This window comes from Chiloscyllium plagiosum, chromosome 1 (genome assembly GCF_004010195.1).
Source record: "Chiloscyllium plagiosum isolate BGI_BamShark_2017 chromosome 1, ASM401019v2, whole genome shotgun sequence".
In the NCBI taxonomy this organism is placed as follows: Eukaryota; Metazoa; Chordata; class Chondrichthyes; order Orectolobiformes; family Hemiscylliidae; genus Chiloscyllium; species Chiloscyllium plagiosum.
In genome coordinates, this window is record NC_057710.1 from 4,946,954 (window position 1) to 4,954,509 (window position 7,556).

General features: G+C 47.3%; 1 protein-coding gene across 1 annotated transcript in view; it reads left to right on the plus strand.

Annotated features, from left to right (window-relative positions):
* Positions 1–7,556, plus strand: part of LOC122554658 (dysferlin-like) — a 283,205-nt gene that overhangs the window by 139,675 nt on the left and 135,974 nt on the right. The gene's annotated exons all lie outside the window — the stretch shown is intronic.

Genomic DNA, 7,556 nt, shown 5'->3' on the forward strand with positions numbered 1-7,556 from the left:
GGCACACAGACACACACTCTCTCACACACACACACACACAGACTCTCTCTCTCACAGACACAGACACACACTCACACACACAGACACATACACACACACTCACACAGACACACGCACAGACACACTCACACAGACACACACTCACTCACACAGACAGACACACACACACTCACACAGACTCACACACAGACACAGACACAGAGACACACACAGACACACAGACACACACAGACAGACACACACACACACACACACACCCCACCCAGCATTCCTGATGAACAGCTGATGCTCGACACGTCGACTCTCCTGCTCCCCGGATGTTGCCTGACCTGCTGTGCTTTTCCAGCACCACTCTTTTTAACTCTGACCTGCAGAATCTGCAGTCCTCAATTTCTTCTAAGCTTGACTCCATTACACTTCAGTTCTGTCCCTCTCAAAGTGCTTGGTTAGTTATTTTTCCTGGCTTTGCCTAAGCAGAACCTTTGCATTCCCATGGTTCCTCCACGCCACTAAGGCTTCATTGAAAGTGGAGCCCCAGGTAGACAGGATAATGAAGAAGGCATTTGGCACACTGCCTCTCTTGGTGAGTGCAATGAGTCTCAGAGTTGGGAGGTCATGTTACGGCTGTACAAGACATTGTTTAGGCCACTTTTGGAATCATGCATTCAGTTCTGGTCTCCCCACTATAGCAAAGATATTCTGAAACTTGAAAGGGTTCCAAAAACATTTAAAAGGGTGTTACCAGGGTTGGAGAGTTTGAGCTATAGGGAGAGGCTGAATAGGCTGGGGCTGTTTTCACTGGAGCATCGCACGCTGAGGGGTGACCTTACATAGGTTTAGAAAATCATGAGGGGCATGGAGAGGATAAATAGACAAAGTCTTTTCCCTGGGATGGGGGAGTCCAGAATGGTCTGATTTGTAGGGAAAGGGTGGACAAGCTTGGACCTTTCTCTTCGGAGAGTTGGAAACTGAGGGGGATCTGAAAGAAGTGTATAAGATCATGAGAGGCATGGATATGGTGAATGCACTGAATCTTTTCCCAGGTTTGGGGAATCGAGGATTAGAGGGCATCAGTTTAAGCTTGGATGGGAAAGAATTAAAGGGAACCTAAGAACAACTTTTTTACACAGAGGGTGGTATGCAAATAGAATGAGCTGCCAGGGAAGTGGTTGAGGCAGGTACATTAACAACATTTAAAAGGCATTTGGACAACTACATGGATAGGAAAGGATTAGAAGGATATGGGTCGAGTGCAGGGAAATGGGGTTAGTATGGGCGGCCATTTTGGTCAGTATGGACCAGATTGGGCGGAAGGGCCTGACTCCCTGCTGTAGGACTCTATGACTCTGTAACTAGATCATAGGTTAAAGGTGAGAGGGTAAAGATATAAAAGAGACCTAAGTGGCAATTTTTTCACGCAGAGGGTGGTACATGAATGGAATGAGCTGCCAGAGGAAGTGGTAGAGGTGGCTACAATTACAACATTTTAAAGGCATCTGGATGGGTATATGAATAGGAAGGGTTTAGATTGGTATGGGCCAAGGGCTGGCAAATGGAACTAGATTTGAACTGAAGGGTCTGTTCTGGTGACTCTATGACTCTATTGCATGAACCCTCCAAGTAATGAGTGACCTCCCCTGTTCTTCCTACTGGAATGTGCTACCACATATTTATCAGCGTTGAATTTCACTGACCGGAGTGAACAATCTGACACTCACTCCCATTCAGACAGCTTAGAGGCAGCTTTACTCTGTATCCAACCCCGTGCTGTCCCTGTCCTGGGAGTGTTTGATGGGGACAGTGTAGAGGGAGCTTTACTCTGTATCTAACCCCGTGCTGTCCTTGTCCTGGGGGTGTTTAGTTGGGACAGTGTAGAGAGAGCATTACGTTGTATCTAGTCCTGTGCCGTTCCTGTCCTGGGAGTGTTTGAGGGAGACGTGTTGGGGACCATAAGACTATAATATAGAATTAGGCCATTTGGCCCATCATGTCTTCTCCAGCATTCGATCATGGCTGATATGTTTCTCAACCACGTTCTCCTGCTTTCTCTCTGTAACCCTTGACTCATCAAGAGCCTATCTATCTCAGTCTTAAATACACTCAATGACTTGGCCTCCCCAGCCCTCTGTGGCAATGAGTTCCACAGATTCCCCACCCTCCGGCTGAAGGCATTCCTCCTCATCTCAGTTCTAAAGGTTTGTCCCCTCGCTCTGAGGCTGTGCCCTCAGGTCCGAGTCTCTCCTACTGATGGAAACATCTTCTCCCCGTCCACTCTGTCCAGGCCTCTCAGTATTCTGTAAGCTCCAATCAGGTCCCCCCTCATCCATCGAGTACAGACCCAGAGTCCTCAACCACTCCTCATATGACAAGCCCTCCTCATATGACAAGCCATTCTTGTAAATGACCTCCAACACCAGCACATCCTTCCTTAGATACAGGGCCCAAAACTGCTCACAATTTTCCATCTGTACTCTTAACTGCCGACATGAACCTGCATGTTGACCTTAAGAGAATCCTGAACTTGTTCTCCCATGTTCCTTTGTGCTTCAGATTTTCAAAACCTTTCCCCATTTAGAAAGTAGCCTGTGCCTCTATTCCTCCGACCAAAGACATAGCCTCACACTTTTCCACATTGTCCATCTGTCCACTCTCCTATCCTGTCCAAGCCCTTCTGCAGCATCCCCACTTCCTCACCACCATCTGTCCCTCCACCTATCTGTGTGTCAACTGTAAACTTGGCAACAATACCCCCAGTTCCTTCGTCCAGATCGCGAACATATAACATGAATAGTTGTGGTCCCAACACTGACCCCCGCTGAACTCCACTAACCACTGGCTGCCATCTTGAAAAAGACCCCTTTATCCCCACTCTCTGCCTTCTGCCAGTCAGCCAATCCTCTATCCACACCAGTACCTTGCCTTGAGCACCATGGGCTCTGATCTTATTGAGCAGCCTCCTGTGCGGCACCATGTCAAAGGCTTTGCAAGGATCATGTCCCTACCTCTCCTTTGTATAACTTGTTCATTACCTCCTCAGAGAATTCTAACAGATTTGTCAGGCGTGATCTCCCCTTAGAGAAGCAGTGCTGATGCAGCCCTATTTTACCAAGCCCTTCTAAATACTCCACAATCTCATCCATAACAATCTCTGCTGGTTTTTAAGGGCTTCCCGCTAATCTTCACCACACCGTGTGCTTTCTCTTTGCTTTTATGCTGTCCCTGACTTCCCTTGTCAGCCTCATCCTCCCCTTGGTATGTTTTTTCTTCCTTGGGACGTATATCTGCTGTGTCTCCCTGAATTACCCCCAGAAACCCCTGCCATTGCTGGTCCACCACCTTCCCTGCTGGGCTCCCCTTCCAATTTACTCTGGCCAGCTCCTCCCTCACGTCTTTGTCGTTACCTTTACTCTATTAGAATACTGTTACACCTGATTCCAGGTTCTCCCTCTCTAACTGCACAGTGAATTCTATCATATTATGCTCACTGTTCCCTGGGGGTTCCTTCACCTTAAGCTCCCTGATAAACTCTGCCTCATCACACATCACCAAAACCAGAATTGCCTGTTCCTTAGTGGACTGTACCACAAGCTGCTCCAAAAAGAATTGTACACATTCCACAAATTCCATTTCTTGTGATCAGCTACTAACCTGATTTTCTCAGTCCACCCTCATATTGAAGTCCCCCATGATTATTGTAACAATACCTTTCTGACATGCCTGTTTTAGCTCCTGGTTTATTTCCTGCCCCACATCCTGACGATGGCCTGTACACAACTCCCACCAGGGTCTATTTTCCCTTTGCGGTTCCTCAGCCCGACCCACACAGATTCTACACCTTCTGAACCTGTATCACATCTTGCTGTCGACTTAATTTCTTACGAACAAGGCCAGCCCGCTCCCTCTGCCCATCTGCCTACCCTTTTGGTAGGATGTGGATCTTTAGCTCCCAGTCCTGATCCCCTTGCAGCCATGTCTCTGAGATACCCACAGCATCGTACCCGCCAATTTCAATCTGCGCTCCAAGCTTATTTCCCTTGTTTCCTGTACTGCGTGTCCTTAAGCACAACACCCTCAGACCTCTGTTGACTGTATCCCCCTTCTCAGAGTTGTCCCTTTATCTGCTGTCCCTGAAGTTAGATTCCTGACCCTTTCCTTACTCTCTGACTTGTTCTGAAAAGTTTAGTGCTCTCTGCTGAGCCCTTCCTGTCTTTAACTTTTTCCATAATTTTCCATGCAACTGAAACCCCTCCCGCATCCTCACTATTTAGTTAAATGGCCTACTTCTGTTTATGGCTACCTCAGACTATCCCAATCTACATGAAGATTAAAGTTGCCCATTCACTGTGAACACTGAGAATGGTCTGACTGGAGTGAGAGGAATATAACATTGAAATAGAAGAATCTGTGTTATGGACAGAATAATTTAATCTTTTTGCTTATCTGCTTCTTGGTCCTAGTTTTGGACCATGCCATCGCTGATTGTCCCTTTCACAAGCCTCAGTTTTCCTTGGCCCTTCGGCCCATCGAGCCTGTGCCAACCCCTTTACACTACTCCCGTTTTTTTCCCCACTTGGCCCACAAGCTTAAATGTTCTGACACGTCAAGTGCTTGTCCAGGTACTTTCTGAAGGTTGTGAGATTTCTCACCTCAACGACCCTCCCCCAGGCAATGCATTCCATACCCCCCCCCCCCCCCCAACCCTCTGGGGGAGGAAGCGTTCCTCAAATCCCCTGCACACCACCGATATTTCACTTTATCATTATGTCCCCTTGTTATCGACCCTTCAACTGGGTGTCCATGCCCCTCATTATCGTATATGCCTCTATCACGTTCCCACCCCCTCAGTCTCCTCTGCTCCAAAAAAAACAACCCGAGCTTATCCAGCCTCTCTTCATCGCTGAAATGCTGCATCCCAGACCATATCCTGGTGGGTCTTCCTCTGCACCTTGTCCAGTGCACTCATGTCCTTCCAACAGGGTGGGGACTGGAACTGCACACAGTACTCCAGCTGGGGCCCAACCAGTTCTAGACAGCTCCAACATGATCTCCATGCACTTATAATCTGTGCCTTGGCTGATAAAGGCAAGTATCTCCAGTGCCTTCTTCATTATCCTATTAATCTTCAGGGTTCTGTGGATGAACACCCCAAGATCCCTCTGTTCCTCTGAGCTTCCTGTCGTCCTGCCATTCATTGAATACTCCCTTGTTGAGAGTGTGTTGCTGGAAAATCAAAGATGGTCAGGCAGCATCCAAGGAACAGGAGAATCAACATCTCAGGCATAAGCCCTTCATCAGAGAGGGCTGATAAAGGGCTTATGCCTGAAACGTCAATTCTCTCGCTCCTCGGATGCTGCCTGACCTGCTGTGCTTTTCCAGCACCACACTCTCGACTCTAATCTCCAGCATCTGCAGTCCTCACTTTCTCCTAATTGAGTACTCCCTTGTCTTGCTCCTTCCTCCAAAATGCATCACGTCACAATCACCAGGGTTAATAATCAGCCACGGGGAAATTAGTGGAACTGAGGAATAACCAATCCCTAGGACCTGATGGTTTCTATCAAGTGTTAAAGGAGATTGGAAGGCATAGGTGCTGATGCCCTAACCATGATCTTTCAGAGTTCCCTGGATTTAGGAGTTGGACCTCTGGATTGGAAAGTTGCTCATGTCACTCGATTTAAGAAGGGTGACAGAGGGAAACCAGGCTATTAGAGATCAGTTAGCCTAACACCAGTGGTGGGGAAATTGCTAGAATCTATAATCAAGAACGGAGTAACTGATCATCTTGAAAAAAAATATCCGTTAATCAGGGAGAGTCAGCATAGATTCATGAAGAATAGGCCATGCCTGTAAAACCTCATAGAGCTTTTTGAAGAGGTGACAAAGATGGTGGGCAGAGGTAAGTCAATGGATGCTGTCCATATGGACTTCCAGAAAGCTTTTGATGAAGTCTCACACAGGGGATGGTTAGCTAACCCACAGAATTGAGGGCAAATTACTGACATGGAAAGGAATTTGTTGAGTGGTGGGAAACAGAGAGTTAGAATAACAGGTAAGTACTCAAATTGGCAGGATGTGACTAGCGGTGTCCCACGGGGATCTGTGTTGCTGCCTCAGTTATTCACAGTATTCATGAACATCTTGGATAATGGCACAAGAAGTCAAATATCAAAATTTGCTGGGAATACCAAATTGGGCAGGATTGTGGCCAGCATAAAATTACAACAGGATATTGATAGATAAGGTGATTGGGCAAAGCTGTAGCAGGTGGGTTTTAATATAAGCAAGTGTGAGGTTATCCGTATCTGACTGAGAAAGGATAGATCCAGATATTTTCTGGAAGGCACAAAATTATATACAGTGAATGTTCAACGGGATTTGAGATTCAAGGTGCATAGCTCTTTAAAGTACCGTGAACAGGTGCAGAAAATAGTCAGGTAGGAGAAAGTGAGGACTGCAGATGCTGGAGGTCAGAATCGAGAGTGTGGGGCTGGAAAAGCACAGCAGGTCAGGCGGCATCTGAGGTGCAGGAGAATCGATGTTTCGGGCATAAGCCCTTCATCAATTGCTAAATCGGAAACCAATAAAATTAAGCAAAGGTATCAAGGGGTATGGGCCCAAAGCAGGAGTTAAGCCACAGACCAGCCATGATTGTATGGAATGGTGGACTGGCTCAAGGGGGTTAATGCTGAAAATGTGTTGCTGGAAAAGCGCAGCAGGTCAGGCAGCATCCAAGGGGCAGGAGAATCGACGTTTCGGGCATGAGCCCTTCTTCAGGAATGAAGGGCTCCTGAAGAAGGGCTCATGCCCGAAACGTCGATTCTCCTGCTCCTTGGATGCTGCCTGACCTGCTGCGCTTTTCCAGCAACACATTTTCAGCTCTGAACTCCAGCATCTGCAGTCCTCATTTTCTCCTCAAGGGGATTAATGACCTACTCCCGTTCCTACATTCCTAAGTTCCATCTGCCGTGGATCTGCCTATCTGACTAATCTGTCTATATCCTATAATCTATCACAACAGGTCAGGCAGCATCCAAATTGCAGGAGAATCGACGTTTCCTATAACCTCATGACTTCCTTCTCACTGTCACCCAACTGATCTTAGTGTCAGCCGTAAACTTACTGATCATCCCACCCCACTCCCCCCTGCCGCCACACAACCTCATCTCCACTATTTCTGAAGATCACAATCAATAAGGCAGCCAGCCCTGATCCCCATGGTACACCAGTGGCACACAAACAGCCTCCTACCCTCTGTTTCCTGGCATGGGATTCAACTTGCCACATCACCCTGGATCCTGTGTGATTTTACCTTATAACAGTCTCCCACGTGAGACCTCTTATGTATCTTGTTGAAATCCATATAAATTGCATCAGCTGCATTACCCTCATTGATGCACTCGGTCACCTCTTTGAAAAATTCAATCAAATTTGTAAGGCATGTCCTCCCTCTGACAAAGGTAAAAACAATGACTGCAGATGCTGGAAACCAGAGTTTAGATCAGAGTGGTGCTGGAAAAGTACAGCAGGTCAGGCAGCATCCGAGGAGCAGGAAAATC